The following is a 24,771-nucleotide window of genomic DNA, read 5'->3' as shown; positions in this document are numbered from 1 at the left end:
ACTGGAGAAATGTTAAAATATAGATGTCAGTTGTTTGAGTAGGAACTATGCAGTTACTGTAATGCATGTGTCTAATAATACTAGCACTGATCCCCATTAATGTAAAAAATAACAAAAGTGCACACAAAAATTAAAAGGCATTTGCTTGCTAGGTGTTTTTGGAAAAGTGTATGGCAGAATTATGATCAAAAGGATACAAGAAATCAAAATCAGCAAAGTTTGAGATGGTACACATATCAAGTTTTGTTCACAACACAACTCTTATGAAATAAAAGAATCTGAGAAACAAAGTTATCTGTTTAGGAAAAGTGTATGATAAACTGAATAAATGTGAATGTTTTGGTTTAGCTGTCAATGGTAATATACTGTATGATGGATGTAAAGAATGTATGAAAATTTATTATTTAACAAATGGTTCAGCAAGGATCAAGGTATAAGACAAGAGTGTGTTATGTCTCTTTGATTGCTTATTGTAACTATGGATAAATATACAAAATGTTCGGTCAAGATGTGTTGGCTGGGAATTTGAATGTATGTGTATTTTTCTACGCAGATGACTCCATGCTGTTGGCTGAGAATCTGAATGAACTTCAGGGAATGTTAGACTGTATGCTGCATGATTAAACTTTCATTTGAACTTCCCTGAGGCTGGTGATTGGAGCTGTTTCTACAAGGGGGGAGTCAGAGAGACAAAGGTAGGGGCTCTTTAACTCCATTTCATTTGAATTTCCCTGAGGCTGGTGATTGGAGCTGTTTTCTACAAGGGGGGAGTCAGAGAGACAAAGAGGACTAGGTAGGGGCCCTTTAAGTCCATTTCATTTGAATTTCCCTGAGGCTGGTGATTGGAGCTGCTGGCTACAAGGGGAGAGTCAGAGAGACAAAGAGGACTAGGTAGTAGCCCAAACACCTAATGGCGCACAAATCATATATCTATAAACCAAAGTAGCAATAATGCATTCTGGATAAGTGCACTTGAGATTGTGATTTTATTTTATTTCAAAATGACCGGCTTAGTTCAATATAATAGCTGTTTTTCGCAGTATTCTTTTCAAATTTGGATATTGTCCCCTTTGTAAACAAATTACTAGTCTACATAGACAGATTACCTATCTAGAATCTCTAATCTGTGCTCTCCAAGCAGAAATTAGGTGTCCAATTCGGCCATGCCACGCTATCAGCCCCCCCTACCGCAAAGATTCCACAGGAGAAGAGTAGTCTGGACAACCGTGGGATCTGGCAGGGTGAGAGTTGTGAACCATAAACACAAAGCTTTTGCTGTGACCCAGCATAACAGATATAGTGCCCTTGCTGACCTTAATGGGGACACTAAAGAGACAGGTCAAGATAGTTGTGATAACTCAAATAAGCAGGGGATCGTGGTCCAAAATGAAGAACTTTCTTTGGAAAGGCAAAATGGGGACCCAGGTATCACACATCAGTTGCACAAGAAGTTCAAGGTATGTAAAAAGAGAAATCACTTTCTGGTTGGTGATTCAATCGTAAGGAATGTAAATTTAGGAAAGGATATGGAGGTTTTAAAAGAGATCAGGTGTCTGCCAGGTGCTACTGCCAGCAGACACAAGAGGCATATTCTTAAGATAGTCAAGAATGCAAGTAAGGACTGTGACGTTGATGCTATTATACATCTACACAAATGATCTGTCCCAAAAAGATGTACTTTCTGTGAAGCATGATTTCCAGAGCTTGGGGTATGAACTTAGTAGTGTAGGTTGTAGGCTTATCTTTTCAGAGGTTTTACCAGTATATAAGGAACAAAAAGGGAAGAGCCAGAGTGTAGCAGAGTTTAATGTGTGGCTAAAGGAGTGGTGTAAAAGAGAAGGCTTTGGTTTTATTAGTCATGATGCCTGCAGCTGGTCCAATGAAACTGTACAAAAGAGATGGTTTGCACCCATCCAAGAAAGGGACTGAGTTACTTGGCATTAAATTTGCATATTTTCTGGATAAACATTTAAACTGAACAACGGGGACAGAAAATTAATTGATACAGAACATTTCTGTCCCCAGCAATCTAAAACTCATAGGGTTATCAGTGCATGTAACATAGATGTTTGTGCGGGTAAGATTATCACTCCTGCTGTCAAGCAAAACCAACCATTTAATAGTGAGTGCCATACCATGTGCATGAATCATACAAGTGGCAAGAAAATAGGGGCAGGCAATCAACACAGGTTATGTAGACAGTAAACACAGAGTCAATCAAAATGGACTCAAATATACACTCTATACACCAATGCACAGAGTATGAGGAATAAACAGGGCGAATTAGAAATTCAAGTAAATGAGGGCAGATACGATATTGTTGCCATTACAGAAACTTGGTGAGATGAAACTCACAAATGGAACATACAGCTAGAAGGATTTAAATTATTTAAAAGAAATAGACCAAATAAAAGAGGAGGTGGAGTTGCACTATATACAAGAAATAACTACATCTCTACAGAAATAGAGCACAATAAAGAAGAGAAATATTTTGAATGCATTTGGGTCAATATTAAAGGTTGGGGAGGGGGGAATGACATTGCCATAGGTCTATACTACAGGCCACCCAACCAAGCAGAGGAAGTAGATGAACTTTTTGCTAGTCAGCTAAGGTATGTAGGAAGCACATCACAATAGTAATGGGGGATTTTAACTACCCTGACATCAACTGGGAAACAAACTCTGCACCAAGTGGAAGATCCAACAGGTTCCTAACGAACCTAGCAGATAACTTTGTTTCCCAAAAAGTAGAGAAGGGAACAAGGGGATCGGCCATATTAGACTTAATTCTCACTAACAGAGAGGAAATGATAGAAGGTGTTGAAGCCATAGGAACCCTGGGGGGAAGTGACCATGCAATATTGGAATTCAACATTATGCAAACACAAGTAGTAAAATGAAGTCAAACTAGAGTCTTGGATTTTAAGAGAGCTAATTTCAATAGAGAGCTTGGGAAGAATTCCATGAATGAGAATCCTCAAAGGGAAAACAACTCAAGAAGCTTGGGAAATTTTGAAAAATGAGATTACAAAAGCTCAGTCTAGCACAATACCAATGAAGAAGAAAAATAACAGCTCCCAAAAGAAACCAGCATGGCTGCATAAAGAACTCTCTGACAAATTGAAAGACAAAAAAGTTAAGTATAAAAAGTGGAAAGAGGGGGACATTACTAAGACAGAATATCAGCAAATAGCCCGAGTCTGTAAAGATGAAGTAAGGAAAGCTAAGGCTCACAATGAAGAAAGGCTTGCCACAAAAGTAAAAAAAATAATTTAAAAAGCTTCTTCCAACATGTTAAAAACAAGAAAAAAGTTAAACAATTGGTCCATTGCTGGGAGAAAGTGGCAAGGTGATAAGCAACAGGGAAAAAGCAGAACTATTTAACTCATTTTTTGCATCTGTCCTTACACAAAGGGATAAAACAGTCCAACCTATCAAAAACAGCACCACAAAAATCAGGTTAGGAACACAAATTGAAATAGGGAAGAAAATGGAAAATGAACACGTCTACCCTAGACGAGTTCAAATCACCAGATCCGGGCGGATTACACCCCAGGGTTCTGAAGGAACAGGCAGATGAGATCTCAGAACCACTGAACTATATCTTTCAGAGATCCTGGAGCATCGGGGAACTGCCAGAGGACTGGAAAAGAGCTGATGTGGTTCTCATCTTCAAAAAAGGGAAAATAATAGATCCAGGAAACTATAGACTTATCAGCCTGACCTCAATACCAGGAAAGATTCTGGAAAAGATAGTCAAGCAATAAATTGGCAAACACCTAGAAGTAAACAAATTAATAGCCAAAAGCCAACATGGGTTTGTCAAAAACAGATCATGCCAGACTAATCTTATTGCATTCTTTGACAAAGTGATAAAATTAGTGGAGCAGAGGAATGCTGTCAATATAGTTTACTTGGACTTCAGTAAGGCATTTGATAAGGTAGAACATAACCTACTACTAGATAAAGTAGAAGAATGTGGGTTGGACAGCATCACCACCAGATGGATTCGTAACTGGCTGACCAAACGCACTCAACATGTAGTCCTCAATGGAATTGCATTCACATGGAGGGGAGTATGCAGTGGACTACCCCAAGGCTCTATTTTAGGCACAGTACTCTTCAACATCTTCATCAATGATTTGGATGAGGGAATAAATGGGGAACTCATCAAATTTGCAGATGACACCAAGTTGGCAAGAATAGCCAACGCTCCAGAAGACAGGTTTAAGATACAGAAGGATCTTGACAAACTTGAACATTGGGCACTATCTAATAAAATGAAATTCAATGGTGAAAAGAATAAGGTTCTACATTTAGGCAACAAAATACAGTATAGGTGGTACCTTGCTCAATAGTAGTAACTGTGGGAGGGATCTTGGAGTCCTAGTGAACAACCATTTAAATATGAGCCAGCAGTGTGCAGCAGCTGCCAAAGCCAACACAGTTCTAGGCTACATAAACAGAAGGATAGAATCAAGATCACGTGAAGTGTTAATACCACTTTATAATGCCTTGGTAAGGCCACACTTGGAATACTGCATTCAGTTTTGGTCGCCATAATGTAAAAAAGATGTGGAGACTCTAGAAAGAGTGCAGAGAAGAGCAACAAAGATGATTAGGGGACTGGAGAGTAAAACATATGAAGAACGGTTGCAGGAACTGGGTATATCTAGTTTAATGAAAAGAAGGACTAGGAGAGACATGATAGCAGTGTTCCAATATCTCAGGGGTTGCCACAAAGAAGAGGGAATCAAACTATTCTCCAAGGCACCTGAGGGTAGAACAAGAAGCAATGGGTGGAAACTAATCAAGGAGAGAAGCAACTTAGAACTGAAGAGAAATTTCCTGACAGTTAGAACAATTAATCAGTGGAACAGCTTGCCTCCAGAAGTTGTGAATGCCCCAACACTGGAAGTCTTTAAGAAGATGTTGGATAGCCATTTGTCTGGAACGGTATAGGGTTTCCTGCCTAGGCAGGGGGTTGGAGTAGAAGACCTCCAAGGTCCCTTCCAACTCTGCTATTGTATTCATTTGATGACTATGGATCTGAAAATCAAGCTTTCAAAGGACAGGTAGTTGGGTTTGAAATGGAGAGTGCATTGAATAAACAGAAATTATAAACTGTGAGACATGTTGAAGACATTTTGTTACCTTTTTTATTAAAAAATGGAAAAATGGATGGAGAAATTTTAAGGCATGCAAATATTAATATAGTACAAAGGTTGTGGTCTATTGCAAGAAATGAATGTTCATTTTAAAAAAAGTACAAAATGGCTGCATATAAAACATGCTTCTGCCCTACTTGTTATATACAGAAGTGAAAATTAAGTACAGGTACTTCCCGAATTACAAATGCAATGGAGCCTGCCCATTCCATTCATAACCCAAGGATTCGTAGGAGTGAATTGTGTAACTTGAATCTGATCGCTCCTCCTTTTACCCCCAGATTTGCTAATCGAATGGGTGGCTTGTTAAGTTCACATGAGGTATCTCAGGGGGGGGGGGGGAGTCATGGGGTGGGACTAGCAATGGAACAGGGCACCTACTTCAGACCTCCCAAGGCCTCCCCTGACCCACTGAGATACCTAACTCTCCCTCCCCACTAGGGTCCCCACAATTGCTCTCCCCCATTCTGCCCCACTGGGTCACTTACTTTATGAAGATCTGTCTCCTCTCCAGCCTTTCTGTTTCTTTGCCTGCTCCCTCCTTTCTCATCTGCAAAAGGTTTCGGTGACAAAAAACGAGGTGCAGTGGGATGCCTGCGCTTCTCCGGGCTTCCTTTCTCGCAACCAAACCACTTGATGAAGCCTTCGGTGACAAAAAAAGAAGCCCAGAGGAATGCCTGCACCCTTCCGGGCCTCCTTTCTCGCCGCAGAAGTGCTTGAGGATTGCTTCCCTATAGGCTTCAGCAGCACTTTGCAACAAGCCTTTGCTGGTAGGAACAGAGCTTCAGAGGGATGCGCCGCCCCTCCCAAGCTCTGCTAGGGCCGACAAAGGCTTTTTGCAAAGGCTTTTTGCTGAAGCCTACAGGGATACAATCTCCCTGCAGGCTTCAGCAAGGAAATGACAAACAGAGGGAAAGCCTGAAGGAATGAAGCCTTCTCTCCATTTGCAAATGTCCAGGCCTCAATTCGCAGAGAATAGAGGCCCAAAATGCAAAATCATGTGAGAACAGTAGCACGAGATCTCGCGCTACTGATCTTGCATGATCTCACAGTATGTTAGGCTTCTGTTCTCTGCAAATGCACCAAAAGCCTGAAGCAATGAATCAGGCAAAGAAACCAGGATAGAGAGGAGAGTTTCACAAGGTAAGTGAGCCTCCATAGACAAAGTGCCTGTGACGACCTGGTGAGGTGGGGGAATAGACAGAGTGAATGTTGCAGAGCCTCTGTGGTTGTTCGCAAGGGCGAACAACTGCTGAGGTGCTGCAACATTCGTAATTTTGGGATTTGTTTGTAAACGCAAGGGATGCTTATAGCATAACTGTGAACGTTCTCTAAGGGAACGTTTGTAACTCGGGGATTACCTGTATATCAGGCAAAACAAAAACTAAATACAGTTGGAATGACCATTGGCTTACCTGAAGGGTCGTTCTCGGTGCACTGCAGGAGTGTCCAAGCAAGGGTTAAATTCTGTCCCACTGCCCAAGGACTGGACTGAAAATCTTTAGCCACACCCTCTGGCCCCTTCCATCCTCAGTTTTTCAATGAAGGCATGGTCCATCTGAGACGGATGTCTGTCAGGCAAAGTATCCTCACAAGGAAAAGCAGGACATTCTGGAAATAATACCCCAGGGTGGGGTTGGACTCCTGCAGTGCACCGAGAACAATTTGTAGATTTCCTCAATCGAGGCCTGGGTAGCCCAGGCTGAAGTAGCCGCTGCGCTTCGGATTGAGTGCGCTGTCAGTCTGGTGTTCATAGGTGAGGGCAATATGAGCCTTGAGCCAGCGACTGATGGTGGCGGATGAAACCTTCTGGCCCATGGCCGCCGGTTGAAATGATACAACGAAGGCCTCTGAGCGTCAGAGGGAGGACGTACGCATAATGTACGGCTTCAATGCTCTCCGCACGTCGAGGGTATGCCAAAGGCGTTCCCTAGGATGTGAGGGCCTCAGGCAAAAGTTTGAGAAAACGAGCTCCTCGGTCCTGTGAAAGTAGAGATTGATCTTCGGGATAAACGATGGGTTCAGCCGGGGAATGACCTTGCCTCTATGGATGAGGCACAAATCCTCCCTGACTGACAGGGCTGCCAGTTCAGACACTCTCATTGCCGAGGTAATGGTGACGAGGAAAGCCGTTTTGAAGGCAAGGTGCCTTATAGAAGAAGAGTGGAGAGGTTCGAAGGGTGGATCTGATAGAGCACTGAGAACAACAGCAAGGTCCCAGGACAGGTATTGATGGATCACCTGCAGCCGCAGGTTCGATGCGCCCTTAAGGCCCATACACTGGGGTGATGGCTGAGCGGTTGGGAAAAGTCAACAGATATTACAGTGGCCAATACAGCGACTTGGTGTCGTAAGGTGTTTGGAGCTAGTCCTTTATCGAAACCCTCTTGGAGGAAGTCCAGTATTTGAGAAAAAGATGCAGAAATTAGCTCTAGGTAATGTGAGCCGCACTAGGTGAAGAAGGCAGACCACGTGGCCCTGTAGATTCTGATGGTGGAGGGACGCAGGGGCGCCTGGATGGTATGAATGACCTGCCTCGAGAAGTTGGCTTGAGCTAGGATATCCCCCTCAAGTGCCAGGCGGTAAGATTGAGCCACTGTGGCTCTGGGTGTTCTATGACCCCCTGGCTGAGGAAGACCAATCCTGGGGAATTCTCCAAGGCTGGCTGACCGAGAGGTTGGTGAGGTCGGCAAACCAAGTCCTTCGAGGCCAGTAAGGGGCCACCAGCAGCACTTCCACTTGTTCCAGCAGAATCTTCCTGATGAGTCCAGGAAGAAGAGGCAATGGCGGGAAGGTGTAAAGCAGGCCCTTGGGCCAAGGGCAGTTGAGCGTGTCTACCCCTTCCGCCTGAGGTGGCTGTACCTGGTGTAAAATCAGGGAAGTTGGGCGTTCTCTGGGGTGGCAAAAAGATCAACTAGAGGAGTGCCGAACCTGAGACACAGATGACGAAACAGGTTCAGATGCAGGTGCCACTCTGACTGGTCCAGAATGGACCTGCTTAACCAATCTACCTGAACATTGTTTATCCCCGATATGTGTTCTGCTCTTATGGAACTTACATGACGCTCTGCCCATCATTAGAGTGCATCTGCTCCACCATCAATGCGCCAAATCTGGTGCCGCCTTGGCGATTGATGTGCACTTTTGCCGCCACATTGTCCGTGTGAACAAGCATGTGACGCCCCTGCATGTCTGATTGGAACTTGCGCAGAGCAAAACCGCCTGCTCTCAACTCTAGCCAGTTGATGTTGTGGGTGAGCTCGCTGGCGGACCACCTGCCCTGCACTACCTTGTTGCAGAGGTGAGCTCCCCACCCGAAGAGGCTGGCATCCAACGTGAGGATCACGCGCTTGGGTTCTCAGAACAACGAGCTCTTCATCAATGCTGGTGTTTGCCACCACCTGAGGGAGCGAAGTACTTTCGGCGATGGGCGAACGTGGGCCCTGAAGTTGCTTATGTACAAGTGGAACATTGGTTCTTTGCAATGGAAGGAGGAACCATTGCAAGTCTCTTGTGTACAGCCTTGCCCAGGGAACAATTGCCAGACAGGAAATCATCTTGCCCAGCAATTGCGACAGCAGGACCACGGGAACAGTGAGACCATTGAACCTGCTGTACCAGGTCTTGGAGACTGCGGATCCAATCTGGAGACAGGGATACAAGGCGTGACGAAGTGTCGATCACCACTCCCAAGTGTACCACTCTCATGGAGTGAGTGTGATGACTCTTCTTGTGGTTGATGGAAAACCCGTGGTACTGCAGGGAGTCCATGGTGACTTTCAGGTCCTGCAGCGCTTGCATGTGGGACAACAACTGGATCAAAATGTCATCCAGATAACATTGTAGACAAATGGGGCACTTTTGGAGGTCCGCCGCCACTGCGGCCAGTATCTTTGTGAAGACCCTCGGGGCCAATGACAGGCTGAAGGGAAGGGCCCAATACTGGTAATGCCGGCCAGCATAATAAAACTGCAGGAATCACCTGTGGGCCAGTCTTATCGGAACGTGGAGGTAGGCCTCCTGTAAGTCAATGGAAGTCATCAGATCCCCTAGTCGAAGGCTGCCCAGGATTGACTGGAGGGGCTGCATCTTGAACTTTTTGTAGGCAAGATGATAGTTGAGCTTCTTCAAGTCCAAGATGGCCCTCCACCCTCCTGAGTTTTTTGGGACCAGGAAGAGGATAAAGTAGAACCCCCTCCTCTCCTGCCCAGGGGAACCAGTTCTATGGCCCTTATTTCTGTCAGATGACGGATCTCTGTCTCCATGAGCCCTTCTTGATGGCATACCTGGGTGTGGGACAATGAATGAAATGACAGGGAGAATGGAAATGAACTTTAGGGTGAGGCCGAGCCTCACTGCCACGCATCTGACATGGTCGCTTCTCAACTTTCTGCAAACAGTTGAAACCGACCCCCTATAAGAGTATGTGACTGGTGGTCATTTACGGCAGAACATCTTGTTAGCCGATCCGTCTTGAAATGGGCATCTAGAGAAGGACTGGTGATAGGTCCTGTCCCTAACGGGCTGCCTGTCCTGGTTTCGTTCAGAGCCCTGGGCATAAGGGCATTGGAAGGAGGTGGCATTGGAAGGAGGTGGTCCTCCACTGGGCAGGTCCCCGTCCTGGAAATAGAACTTGAGGCTGGCCTACAGGGCACAGAAGGGGGGAAGGGGGAGAATCCTCCTCTTCTTCTCCTACCTCACAGTCAAACAGATCTGCACCCCCACCAATAGAAGGTGAAGGGGACCTGGACTCTCTATAAGATTGGTCTGAGGAGAACTCCTGTGATTCTCCCCCACAGGATGGGGGAGGGGCAGGTTGGGAAAGGCCCTGGCTCCCCTGGCTCCCCTGGCTGCCCTTCTGTTATAGAGCCTATCTATCCCGGTGGAGGGCCCTTGTTCAGGAGCTTCAACAATGGGATCCGTGTCCATGCTGCCTGAGATATCCACAGCTGAGCCTGAGGAAAACTTGGGCCTGGAGGCAGATGGTGATTCTGCCCACGCACTTGCTCAGGCTGAGGCACTGTGGTCAGGAGAAGGGGCAGGGCTCTGTTGGGCCGCAGGTGGAACTTGCTACTGGCAGGGGAAAAGGGCCATGGAGGATGGCAGCTGCCAAGGCCTCCGAATGCCCAAGCACTTGCCCAAAACTGCTGCAGGGAGATGCATCCGGTGGGTCCTGGAGCTCTGGCAGCAATGGGCAGCAAGTCAGCTTTTCGGTGGAAAAAAGACCGCCTCCAAAATGGCCACCGCCACCAAGATGGCCACGCCCAGTGGGAACATGTGGTGCGGCTCTGGCAGAAGAATGGCCGCTCCTGGTCGATCCCTCGTCGTGCAGCCTCTGGAGTCGATGGAAGTGCCTCCCGAATGCCGGACGGGCTGCCAAAGCTTCAGACAGTCCCGCCAGTGAAGATCAGCTGGGCGGCTGCACCGCAGAGGTGACGAGCCGCCCGGGAGGCTGAGAAGCGCACCGCTCCATCCGAGCGAATCCGGCTTCTCAGGGCAAGGCAAACGATACTGCTACAGTAAGGAAGGCTAGCTAACTGAAAAGGGAAGGTAAAACAATAAAAATCTAAGCTAAGGAAAGGTAGCAATTGAATTTCTATCAGCTAAGGCTGTTAAATACATCCGATGGGCTTTGGACTGAATTGAAAAACTGAGGATGGAAGGAGCCAGAGGACATGGCCAAAGATTTTCAATCCAGTCCTTAGGCAGTGGGACAGAATTTAACCCTTGCTTGGACACTCCAAGCAGTACACTGGAGAATGGAGGATTTTAAAACAAGAAGAGATAGCCATAAATAAATGGATGCTGAATGAATGTGAAAGGACGCCTGAGTTGAGAGAAAAGCTGTGGTTGGATAGAGTTGATGAGATCCTCAAAACCAGAGGTGAGAAATTAAGTGAGATGTTCAAACAATGAAAAGCAACAACCAAAGTGGTAAACGTATGTTTCATGGTAGCTAAGGTGATTTGAAAGAACATGAGAGGTATGTGATTGAGTTGGTATAAACTAGTTTTACATGTTTCCTTTTTTAAAAATGTCATGCCTTTAATTTTGTTGGTTTACTAGTTCCTTTTCTATAATTTGCATAACTATGCTTACCCTGAGGAGACTTCTGGGTGGGGAAGGAGGGAAGGGACTAGCATGTCTCTAAAAGAGACTGATAGATAGACTTTTTGTATCTCTCCAGATAAGGAGAGGAGAAATGCTCACATTGCCCTGGATATCACCTCTCCAACCCTTCACATCAATGTTTTCATATACTCAGGGATGAACAACAGAACATGGATATTTCTAAGCCTATAATTCAGAAGGCATTGCATTTAAAAATTGTGCTAAAGAAAACTTTTCTGGCTTACATAAATTCAATTATACAAGCAGAGAACATCTAATCAATTATCATTCCAGCAACAGTTTATAGGCAAAACAAAACTGGCAATTAGATAGGCATTATGAACTTGACAAAAACATCATTACATTGTCAAAGAAAAAAAGAAGCACAACTTACATAGGTATGTCTTAGGTATGGAAAAGAAAACCGTTCCACTTCAGCATTATGTTGATCTTTTTTATTTACAACACTGCAAACTTATCTGGAGGTAGGAAAATTCTACATTAATACAATATGCAGAATTTTGTACATTATATTTAAAACTAGCTATTCTTATTTGGTGTTTTTGTACACATGCTATCACACATAAAAGAGAATTTGAATTTTCTTAATGATATAAAAGTGGTTTACAGTTTTAAAAAAAATATGGCAACATCCTTATTCAGTTCTATACATCCATTTTTATGTCTTAACTTGTTCTTGTTAAAATGCATTTTATTTATGGGGATTACTTCAATATTTATTGGTATGGTTTATCAAAATGTTATTAATACTATTGTATAGCAATGTCATTGTCTTTAGCAATGACTTTCATTACATGAAAAATGTTTGTAAATTACCCAAGATTTAGTTTTATGTGCAAATTAATAGTAGAGTAAGAAAATAACAATATATACTTATGAAATACAATTCCTTATGCAAAACCTTGTAAGTAATGTCACTGCAAGATTTTGGCTTTAGTACAATGTAGCACTTTGGATTGCAGAATACATACTTACTACAAACACTCCCACCCACTCACAAAGAAAAGTTAAGTTGGGTGAAATGAGCACTCTGGATAGAAACAATTTCAACAGGTGTATTGGAAGAAATGTCTATCTGGGTTCAGTTCCAAGTGGGGGAAAACACTGGAAACATGGAGACTCTTTGGAAAGATGGTTTAATGGTGGACAAGATCACATGCCTTGGAGCTCCTGGGTGAAAAGGGAAGAGATGCTGAGAGTCCCTGGGTTTTATGCCCCCTCTGGGCTTTTAACTTCCTGGGGCACAGGAAGAGTATCCTGATTGGTTGCTGTCAGAGGTCATAGCTATATTTGTAGGTTATCTGTGTGCTAAATTTGGTTGGGTGGTGCAATGAAGGGCAATGAAATGGCTCTGCCTGAAGGGGTTATGTACAATAGATTGGCTCAGGCCTTAATGGCCCATTGAAAAAGGTAGTGGGGGTAGGGCTACTAAGAGTGAATCTGTTTCCTGTCTAAAAACATGTTTCTCCATTTCTCGTCCAGGGAAATATAATATTCTGCTTTTTTAATATTTCTTAGGATATTTCATTTTTCTAGTAGAGGGGTGGGTGCTAACTTCCTTCAGCTGACTCCTGATAAGTGAGTGTTCTATGACTGGCATCATGCCTGACTGGCATCATGCCAGTCATAGAACATCATGCATCATAAAGCAGGTGTTTTATGAGCATCTATAACACGTGGACAAAATTTCCAGCAAACACACTTCCTAATTCCTGGTTAGAGAACGAGCATGCTTATGTAATAAAAAATCATACTTCCTCAAATATTTTAATGCAGTTGACAATTAAAAAAAAAAAACCTTTATTTGGAGATGGCGAATTCTAAACACACCATACAAGGAAAATAAACAGATAATATATTTATTGGGAAAAGAATGCAAATAAATGCGTACATTAAGAAAAGATATTTAATGTATCTACATTTTAAAATTAAATCAAAAGCTTATTGGATAAGAGCCCATTAAAAGTTAAAGAAATAGAAATTAGAATTTTAGTCTATTGTCTAAGCATTATAAACGAATAAGATTTATATAGAACTATCAGTTTTGATTTTTATTCCGGCGCTAAATGAATGATTGTAAATCGAGATTATGTGTATTTGACCAGTGTGGTCAAATACAGATAATCTCAATTTACAACCATTCATTTAGTGACCATTTGAAATTACAACGGCACTGAAAAAAGTGACTTGTGACCATTTTTAATATTACAACCATTGTAGAAGATCACCTGATCAAAATCCAGTCTGTCAATTGGCATGAATTTATGACAGTTTCAGAATAGAGGGGGTCATGTGATTCCTCCCCCCTTTTGCAAAATCAATGGGGAAGTCAGATTTACTTAACCACCATGTTTTTAACTTAACAATCGTGGGAAGAAAAGCCATAAAATGAGGCAAAACTCACTTAACAACTCTCTTGCTTAGGAACAGAAAATTTAGGTTCAAACGTGGTTTTAAGTCAAGGACTACCTTACCCATGTGCTATCAGAATATAGCCAGTATTATCTTTCTTTGAAAGACAGGCTATAGTATATGTAGGCAACTCTTTTCAATTTCAACTACACTTTCTTGTCGTCTCCTGATTTGCAAAGGAGGTTACTTTTAAGGGTTGCTATGTGTGTCATGATTTCACCTCTTAACAATCTCTCCACCTTGCCAATACATAGATTGGGAGTTAGTGATTCCATCCATTTCCATTACAAATAAATGTGTAGACAGAACACATCTTTGGCCCCAAAATTGGAAGAAAAGCAAACAAATACATGATCAACAATAAATTTCAAGTATAGCACATTAGCATTGGAGGTAATCTTATCTTAAAGCTTAGAAAGTTATCATTGCACTTGATAATTAGTGAGATTGCCAAACAGAATTATGTAGTATTCTTGGATGTTTGACATTAGAAGAATTCTACTTGAAAGTATTGTTCATGCTAGCTGATACTTATAAAAGTTGTAATTCAAAACATCTGGAATCCACAATATTGCCTACCACCAAAATTCATGCAAGTCATAACAATAATTCAAACCATTAGTGCTATATTAATAGCATTAGCCATTGATATAACCTATGATTGAGGTATGATTTCATAGAATCCAGCCAATGAATGTTTTTCTAAGTCAACTTCTGTGATAAACTGAAAAAAGGAAATCCAGGCTAGTTATACATCCCAGATTAACTGAGCCCAAATCTAAGAACAGCAATGAATCAAAAGATGTATATATACTAAGATTTTATTTATTTTTTAATCAGTTTTTAATTAAACAACTTTGGTTCCTCTGGTTCTTCACATTTGTAAGTTTGTTTCAAATCACAGCATCAAAAGTAAATTCTGACACCTGAATTTAGTACAGTAAACAATATTTTATACTGGTCTTTGTTTCCTAATTATGAATTGACTATACAGATTATCCTCAACTTACAATCACAATTAGCCCAAAATTTATGTTGCCAAGTAAGAAATTTGTTAAGTGAATTTTGCCCCATTTTATTACTTTTCTTGCCACACATGTTAAATGAATCATTGCAGGTGTAAAGTAACACGGTTTGTAAATGAATCTGGCTTCCCCACTGACTTTGCTGATCAGAAGGTTGCAAAAGGGATCACATAACTCAAGGATACTGAAACCGTCATGAATATGAAACAGTTGTCAAGCATCTTAATGTAAATAATGTGACCATGATTGATATTGCAATGGTCGTAAGTGTGAAAAATGGTTATAAGTCACTTTTTTCAGTGCCATTATAACTTCAAACAGTCATTAAATGAACTATTGTAAGTCAAGGACTACCTGTACTACAAATGAAGATGCTTGATCAATAATAGACTGGATGACGATCGATAAGCAAAATAGAGGAGCTGTAGATTGATAGTGTCCAAGTCCATAAATCAAGAAAATAGTTTAGTCTAAATGAATTTGTTCAAAATATAATTTATCATAATTCATGTGAAATTTACCTGTCACTTGAGTTGCCCAAACTTTTAGTAGTACAAAACACCTACTTCAATTCCAACTATTATTTCAATTATCAATACTTTCAAGCATGATTTTTTGCTAATTTCTTGGTTGTAATATTATATAGCTTTATAAAAAGAGAACAAAACACTTTCACATGGAGATGCCTTGAAATTGAATTGGAGAGAGCAGCTTGCGCAAAATGCAGCTGTGAGGGTGGAAACTGGTTTGGCAACATGAGGCCATATAAAATTGATCCTTCAAGAGTGTTGGTTAATTATCTGGCACCAAGCCCAACTCAATGTGCTGGTTTCATGTGCAGAACCCTGGTCTAAATAGTTCTGAACTATTCCTGTATTCTTTTGCGTTAAAGATGTGAAATTATATATACCTGGAATAGTTTTAGGATGTTTGCATTTTGTCCTCGCAATCCCTGTATAATGCAATGGTACACACAATTGCAATTGACAGTGAATCCTTTTGCAGACCAGTCAATAATTGTTTTTGTTGTTTATCTGTAGAGACTATCCCCATTCTATTCTGAGATATGCAAGTCTGGAAGTTCACAAGAAATCCCTTATATACACATCCTTCACAAGTTCTGTAAACACAAGTCCTTTGGAAGTTTGCTAGCTGTTGATTTCCTGAGCACTTGCTCCAAGCATGATATGACAAGGACTAATAGGGTGTGGCGAAAATATACAAAAATAATACACTTTGGACTGGCAAGGCAATAACAAAAATATATTCGCCTAAACATTTGTTTTTGGAAAATCTGTAATTTTGTTTTACAGATTTTACCAAATTTTAACAGTTAATAGTATTGAAGTTTATATTTTTAACTTTAAAGTCTCTTTTCTGTGTTGGTTTTTAAAAAATTGTTAACTATTTCAAGTATTCAGCAAAGTAGAATAGCAGAGAATAAATCAAATGTAATTAATTCATGGTATGATGATAAATTAAGGTGTCCTGGGATGACCTTCCCCAACAGCAAAGTGAAACGTCATAAAACCTATTGGTGACTGAGGACATGTAGTGGATGACTGAGGAAAAGGCACAGTTTATAGGACAGAGGCAAAAACCAAAACCTGAATACAAAGGTTTCTGGGATCCTTTCTCCACAATCTCATCCCAAAAATGACGCAAGCAGGCGTTATGCCAAGGCTAGAAAAATCAGTCATTTGGAAAAGCCCAGCATAAATGATCTGGACCTACCAAACTTGCAATAAATCTTAATCAGCCCAGGGAACTTGAGTTTGTTAGAACATCCTTTCCTTTGGAAAGGAGGCTGGTGACACCACTGTTTTACTTTAGCTCCAAGGGAAGTCATTTCTTTTCCACCAAGCATTTTTGTGTAATAAACAACCCTATCAGCACAGATTTCTTTGATTTTGCTTCGGACTCAACTGGATGTGTTGAAACAGCGTGTGGGTGCTTTTATTATGAGAAGGGGGATGGAGGGTTGTTGGAAGCACAATACATTTGAAATAGATTTCGGATGCCCAGTGCTTTAAAACACAGATAGCAAAAGTAGAAGGAACAAAGCAATGACGTCAAAGGCCGGATTCTGATTAAACCCAACTTGTGCAAGAGATGACTGGGCCCTCCGTCAAAAGCTTATCTTGTCTCTTTCATCTGCCTCGACTTTGCTGACACTTCCGAAAAGGAAAGGGAAGAAAAAGAAAGAAAGAAAGAAAGGAAGGAAGGAAGGAACGAAGGAAGGAAGAAAGGAAGGCAGAAGAAAACACCTAAAACTTGCCTGGGGTGTGTATATATGTATATATGCATTTATTACCTGGACACACACTCAGACACACATGACTCATATATATAACCCGTGTCTGTCCATTTTGTAACACGAGCCTCTAGATCTCGGCACGCTCAAACCTTCAAAGACAACGTCTCCCCCACCCTCCCCAAAATATACCGAGCTCGGCGTGGGACGAATAAGGGAGGTGGGATCCGGGGAAAAGAAGATACCGGATAGCGAAGTCATGGGAAATTCAGGGCGTGGGACAAGGGGGGGGGGGGGAGAAGGAAAGCCAAATCCAACTTGGGATCGGAAGAGTACAGAGCACCCCCTCCCGCAGCAGCCGATGGAGGACAAGCAATACAAAGGCATCTCGCTAGACAAGGAGGGGTTGGGGCTACCCGGAGGATGGGGCGAGCGGTCCGCTCCCGGGCCTCCCCCACCCACCCCCAAGCCGGGGGGGGGGAGGGAGAAAGAGACACGGGGCCTATCTGGCTCTGAATTGCTTAACTGCGCCTAACCTCGCCCCGCCCAGCCCAGCCCAAAGGCCCTGTCGACGGGCCCACCTTCCCGAGCCGCCCATCACTCACCTCCACGGACTACTCCGCTACCGCCCCGAACATTTCTCGGGGGGTGGGGGGGGCCTGCTGCCGCGCGAGCCACAAAAGGCCGGAAAGGCCCCCAGGAACGGCAACGGCAGGAGCCGTTGACGAGAGAAGGGGAAAGGCGGGCCACGGCGGATCACCGCCCAAAGGAAGGCACGGCGGCAGAGTACCATCTCCGGCGCCACTCCATTTCGACAGCTGCGAGCCTGAGACGGGACCGAAGCGGGTGGGCGGCGATGTCAAGGCCCGGGCGGTCCCTGCCGCTTTCTCCTTCCTTCTTCCTCCACCTCCTCGCCCTCCCTCTCTCTGTCTCTGCCCCTCCCCCTCCCTCTCCCTCCCCCGTAGAGGACTTCCCAGCAACCCCCGCGTCAACGGGCAGCCTCCTCCCCCTCCCGCCCGCGCCTCATCCGGCGACTGAGGGGGGGCGGGACCAAGTAGGCGACCACGTGATCCTCTCCCGGAAAGGCCTTGCCGAGCCTCGAGCGCCGTCCCTCTTTCGGGATGAAGGCTTGCCAGGTTTCCTCGTTTGGGGATTGTGAACTCGCGGAAAGGTCACTAGGCAGATGCGATCGCCCAAACGGGCACCTTGACCCGCTTTCTTAGGCCGAGAGGTCTCGGATGGGAGGACGCCCTGCGAGCGAAGACAGTCGTCGATGGAACTATCAGCCTGGCCAGGCGGCTGCGGCGAAAATCTTCCATTGATTGTTACTCTGCCCTCCTGGCTTACCTTGATCAAAGTGATTTTGGTTTCATCCCAAAAGAATAATATAGTATTGGGATGCCTTTTCAAGTACTTAATTAACAGGTGCGGAAATAATAATTAAAAGTAATAAGCGATATTTGATCAGAAGTGTAAACTCAAATTCGGTAAAATAAAATAAAAATCAGCAGTGGAACCACAAACTATATTCTGCACATTTTCATTCACACTGCTAGAACCAGAGTCAGCATTTGAGTTATGTTAGAACGGAGGAGCAAGGATAGAAAAAAAAACACCGAAACATTAACCTTGTTGAATAAAAGAGTTTGAGGACACAATCAGATGTTTTTGTAACTGATGTGCAAGCAGGGCTTTTCCTATAGGCTAACTAGGCTTCAGCCTAGGGCCTCAAGATCAAGAGGGGCCTACATTCAAATTGTTAGCAAAATTAAAATTACACTATTCTAAAAACAGTGAACACTAAAACACTGAACCGAAAATAAGGAGAAATTCTACACATATGACTAATAAACAAACATAAAAATGTATTGGTTAAGATCGTTCCAGCAGTTGGGAGCCTGCCCACGTTCCCTGCACCGGCGGTCGGACGAGAGGCGCAGCCGCTCCCAGTAGCCACCCTGTCGACGCGGAGCCCACCAGCGGCCAGGCAAGTGAGGGCGAGGGGGCCGAGCCGGGCAGCTGAGCGCAGCAGGGGAGGCAGCTGGCCTTGCTGCCTTTGCCGCAGAGCAGAGCCGCCCTCCGTCGGGAGGCCAGCTATATATATTGATATATATATTGATATATATCACAGTAATGATGTATTTTATTGTCTCTCATGTAATTTACAAACTTAAAAATGGGAGGTGAAAGGGCCTCATAAGTGGAATAGCCTAGGGCCTCTTTTCATCTAAATCCGGCCCTGTGTGCAAGGCATCTTTCATGGCACAAACACACTACTGGGCAGTTCTGTTCATAAGGTTGTATAAGAATCCAGCCCAATCAACATAAAAAGCGTAGACCACAAAGTCATTGATGGTGTCAATAGTAAAAGAAAAAAAAAAGATGGGATTGTCTCATTTTAGAGAAGATGGATGAATATTAACAGATGATGGGGTAATTACCAAACTCCTCAACTCCTACTTTGTTTCAGTGGGAATTGTGTTGAAATGTATTTGAACAGAATAATTGATACAGGGTAAGGAAAGGATTATTATGGAGCATCTGGCTACTATGAATGGTTTTGCCTCCAAGATGAGACCTGTTACATCCATAATGAAAGGTCTTGTGAATGCTGTATTGGAAACCTATTTCTATGACCTCTGAGAAATTATGATAACCATAATTTAGCCAGAGAATTGAGGAAGGGCAAATATTCCTACCTTCAAGTGGGAAGCAAGGACCACCCACCCAACTACAGATTATTAATTTTATATTGATACTGGGTAAAACTCAAACAAATTAAGAAAATTGGGAACTTTAGAAGATTGCATATCGGGACAGCATGGATTTATCAAGAATAAGGCATTGATCTTTTTTGGTAGAGTAATACGTTTTGTTAATTATAGAAATAAAATAAAGGTAAAAGTTTCTTTGTCCAGTTGTGTCCGACTCTGAGGTGTGGCGCTCATCTCCGTTTCTTGGCCAAGGGAGCCAGCATTATCCAAAGACATTTTCCATGGTCATCTGGCCAGCATGGCTATACTGTATGTCATAGGTGCATAGAACCCAGTTACCTTCCCACTGAAGTGGTAGCTATTAATCTAATGTCATTTTGCATGCTTTGCAACTGCTAGGTGGTCAGGAGCTGGGGCAAGTAATGGAGCTCACCTCATTGTGTGACATTCAAATCTTGAACCTAGGATGTCAGCTTTCCAGCTGACAAGCTGAATTTTTTTTAAATTGCTGAGCCATCATGCCCTCGATTATATGAATTCAGTGCCCTTAATATAATTTAAGTACACCAGAGCTCCATGAGATCTTAACAGATGTTGCCAAAATATAGGCTAGGTGACACAGCTATAAGATGGATGCAAAGTTGGTTGGACAGTTATACCTGAAAAGTAGTTGTGAATGGGTTGAGAGGGATGAAATGGATCAAGAGACATCTAGAGCACCACTGATAGAAGACATAGAATGAACTCAATCAAATATGGATAAAACTGCAATTAAAGCCTACCATTGATTCAAGAAGTGAAATAGAAATACTTGTTCAAACAATTGCTTCTGCAGATAATCATCCAGCTGCCCTCCGTAAAGTGACCAGGGGCCTGCTGAGGAATTTAATTATTTCCTGGCACATAATTCAGATTTGTTCCCAGTTGGATATTGACATGGATATTGGTCCAGTAGAGAAGCCTGAGGTAGATTCTTAGCCAGTTATCTAGGAATGGTTTGATCCTGTTGCTCTTGAGGAAGTTGGCAAGATCTTAGGAAACATGAGCTTGGCAGCTTATGTTTTAGATCCATGTTCTCTCTGGTTGGCAAAAGCTTCCCAAGAGGCGACATGCAGTTGGATACTGGTGGTATAGTCAATGCATCTTTGGATGAGGGAGTGATGCTCCAGCACTTTAAAGAAGATAATGGTTTTGCTGTCTTCTTAAGGAGCCAACAGTGGATCTCACCATGATGGACAATTTTTGTCCTAACTAAAACCTTCCCTTTTTGGGGAACATTGTTGAGAAGATGGTTTGCTGCAGCTCCATAGGATCCTGGATGAAAAAAAATCTGGATCCCATTCAGTCAAATTTCTGGTCTGGATACAGAATGGAAACATTGGTTGCACTTTTGATGACCTCTGGCAGGAACGGAATGAGGTTACGCTGTTTCCCAAAAAATAAGACCTCCCAGGATAATAAGCCCAATTGGGCTTTTGAACACATGCACTAAAATAAGCCCTCCCAAAAAAATAAGCCCTCCCTGAAAATATTTAAGTGCATATACATCTGGTCCTCGCCATTCCCTCTGGTTGCTTGCTGCGCAAACAACACAAGGTGAGGAGGCAAGGTCAGAGGGAGGGGGAAGGCAGGGGGGAACATGCCCCATACATACCACATGCCCTTAGTTAACAGCCACTCCTGCAACTGTAGTCACTCTGCCCTTTCTTTCACGCTAATGGCCACCGCAAAAAGAGTGGCAGGCCCAGCAATGCGCAACACAGCAGCAGCCATGAGGTGGTCATGCTCGTCGCCTCCTGCACTGTCTTATTTTCAGGAAAACACAGTAGTAAATCTGTCCTTGCATAACTTGATTCTCTGTAGCTTTTGATATCATCAACTATATATCATTCTGAGACAGCTTTGGAGCTTGAAAGTGGGGTTGGAACTGTGTTGTCCTGGTTCATTTTCTCCACTAAAATCCATTTTGAGTTGGCTTGAATGAGAACAAGAGATCCAACTTGCAGCCCCTGCTTTGTAGTATTTTGCAGGGTCTGGTGCTTTCTCCAGTCTTGTTTAACTTGGTGAAACTTTAATGACCTGGAGGAGATTATCTGTCACGGGGGGAGGGGGGGTTGAGTGAGGTATCATCAGTATGCCGATGATACTCAACTATATCTCTGCCTATGGTGAGTTAAGTGATGCCATAACTGCCCTTTCTTAGTGCCTGGAGGCTGTTGCGGTCTGGAGAGGCAGTGGAATGTAGTCCAGATTCCCAGAAGAGAGGAAATGCATTCCAGAGAAGCAAAAGACAGCAGAGTTTAGGTAATTTTAGTGGGAGGATAGTCAGAATAGCTCCTCCCTGGGAGCTCTCAGAGTATTGTTTAATGGTGTAAGTCAGTGGTGAAATTCATTTTTTTTTTACTGTGGGCTTGGTGAGCATGGCAGGGGAAGGATACTGCAAAATCCCCATTCCCTCCCTACTGCTGGGGGAAGGATATTGCAAAATCTCCATTCCCACCACACTCTGGGGCCAGCCAGAGGTGGTATTTGCCAGTTCTCCGAACTACTCAAAATTTCTGCTACTGGTTCTCCACTACTGGTTCTCCTGCTACTGTCAGAACCTGCTGAATTTCACTCCTGGTGTAAGTAGTTTACTTTAGTTAAGCAGGATTTTTGTCTATGCACAAGGAACAATAAATGAAACTGCTTAGAAGAAGCTCAGCATGTTTTTCTTGGTTTTTGGACCTTCACAGGATAGGAATAGATGAAACTGAACGCTAGCAACAGGAAGTGGTTTTTGGTTTGGGGCTTCTTGATTCTTGGAGAATTAACATCTTTGATGGTTGTGGATGGGCTGGCACTGCCCCATACATGGTATGTAATCTGAGGATTCTCCTGGACTTGCAACTCCTGCTCGAGGAACAGATGGCAGTTGTGGCCAGAAGGCTTTTGTACAACTGCGAGTTATGCATAAGTTATCCCCATTCCTGTACGCCCTTCTCATAATCGCCAATGCCCTAATACCTCCCACTTGGAATACTGTAATGCGCTGTACATGGAACGAATATTGAAGAATATCCAGAAGCTTCAATTGGTTCAAACTGCAGCAGCCTGAAGTTTTACACAAGTCTAGATTTGCACATGCATCACCGCTTTTGTGGGAGCGACATTGGTTGCTAGTTTATTCTGAGTTCAATTGTAGGTGCTGACAATTACCTTTAAAGCCCTACATGGCTTGGAGCCAGGATATTTGAAGGACCACCTCTCCCCAGTTACATATACTCAGCCCACCGGAACTGGAAGGCAGAGTATGTTGTGGGTCCCATCTGTCAGAGAAGCGCATCTAGTGGGACCAAGAAAAAGGGTCCTCTCTGTGGTGGCTTCCTTCCCATGGAATATTGTTTCCCTAAATATAACATTAATCCTACCTTGATACTTTTCTGGAAGGCGCTGAAGATGTGGTTCCAACAGCAGGCAGGGAGACCCCAGGTTGACACAGAGCCAATCAAGTAATTAGTTTGATTGTGTTTGATACTGCTACAGATGGTCAGGGAGGTTATGGGTTTCTATATTTTGGATTTTTAATTTTGTAAGGCACTCACAGTCACTCATGTGAGCAGCCATATAAATTTGTTAAGCAAAAAACAGACAGACAGACAGACACTGCATGATATTGTTTTTGTACATACCAGCACCAAGAAATAAGTATTTCAGCTTAAGCATTGCCCTCATTTCTTTCTGTGATATTTTAGCTCGCTCTTTATCCTGTCTGTAATTAATTATCTTAACTCATTGCATAATATTTTTGCACTCCTAGGTTTGAAAGCCAAAAAAAGCTGTAAGACATGCACATCAGATTATTATCAACAATTCCTTAATGACTTGGCCTCAATTTTCATGAGCCAGAATAATTCTAAGTACATTTAGCATCTAATGCAGATGTTCTGCATCCTGCTCAGTATCCTTACTTGAAAAATATCTAAATCTTTTCTGAATGTTTTAAGGGAGGAGATGGCTAGATGATACACACTGTAAATGCTAATATGTTATTATTTCAGTAAATGGAATATTGTACATAAGCAAACTCACAAAATTAGCCTAAACTCAAATTGCCCTATGCCAATGTGTGAACCCGGGCAATGGCATAGTGTTTCCAAGTTACTAGCCATCTAACAATTGTAAGTGGGTCACCATATTCTGCAAAAGAAGTGAGGTTAGGTACCATGTCTGTCTCAACTATTAGGACAAATGCCCTGCAGTTTGACCCATCTACATATTTGAACATGTGTCTTCCTTTCCTATTCTCTGAACCTCCCAAGCATATTTTTTTAGTTCATCATCCATTCATGTCACATGTCCGAATCACATGAAGTTTTGCTTATTCATCATCCCTTGAAGGGAACACACAGGCTTCATTTGGCCTAGGGTTAGTTGATTGGTTTTCTATAGTCCAGAGTAACTTTCATAAGCTTCTTGAAAGGCATCTATCACATATTACCTCTGGGGAAAACGTTGCTTGGAACTATTCTGATCTTTGTTGCCAGAAAAATATTTTTATTTTTCACAATTTTCTCTTTCGCCATCTTCCTCCTTAAAATCAGACCTTTCTATTTCTCTACCACGCTATCCAGCTTTATTCTTCAAATGAGCAAATCAAAACTACTTGCCACCTTCATTTCTTTGTCAACAATAGTATAGTCACTAGGCATGCAGGCTGACACTCTATTTGTCATATCACTGTTTCAACATAAGAGTAATCCATTTTTGCTTTCATAATGAGGCGGGAGTGTTGTAATCTCTTGCTGCTTTTGGCAAGAGTATCAAAAGCAAGGTAGCACCGCAAGATCTTGAATACATGAGGGGGATGGGCAGTTCTTAAATATGGTTAAATACATAAATGTGGTAATGAACATATTTTGCATCTTTCCTTGCATCACTCCCTCTTGCCCACTAACTCTACATTTTCAATAAATAAAATGGTATGTATCTCAATTTGTTAAGTATAGCTTCCTGTTTTTGACTTCTGTTGTCATCTCTTCCAACTTTATCATTTTTATGACAATACACAAAAAAATGGGAATCTT

The 24,771-nt window shown here is 42.8% G+C and overlaps 1 protein-coding gene across 4 annotated transcripts in view; it reads right to left on the bottom strand.

Annotated features, from left to right (window-relative positions):
• The window catches only part of AFF4 (AF4/FMR2 family member 4), a 58,275-nt gene extending 40,368 nt beyond the window's left edge, over positions 1-17,907 (bottom strand). For 2 of the 4 annotated variants that reach the window (XM_032211321.1, XM_032211322.1), the window contains exons 1-2: positions 17,597-17,907; positions 11,674-11,758 (exon numbers count right to left, since the gene is read on the bottom strand). The gene's annotated coding sequence lies outside the window, so the exon portion shown is untranslated. The remainder of the gene's footprint in view (positions 1-11,673; positions 11,759-17,596) is intronic. The other 2 variants (XM_032211323.1, XM_032211324.1) reach the window with 1 other exon arrangement.
• Positions 17,908-24,771: the final 6,864 nt, after the last annotated feature.

This window comes from Thamnophis elegans, chromosome 2 (assembly GCF_009769535.1).
Source record: "Thamnophis elegans isolate rThaEle1 chromosome 2, rThaEle1.pri, whole genome shotgun sequence".
Taxonomy (NCBI): domain Eukaryota; kingdom Metazoa; phylum Chordata; class Lepidosauria; order Squamata; family Colubridae; genus Thamnophis; species Thamnophis elegans.
Note: the sequence above shows the minus strand (reverse complement) of the source record. Positions and strands in the feature narration are given on the sequence as shown.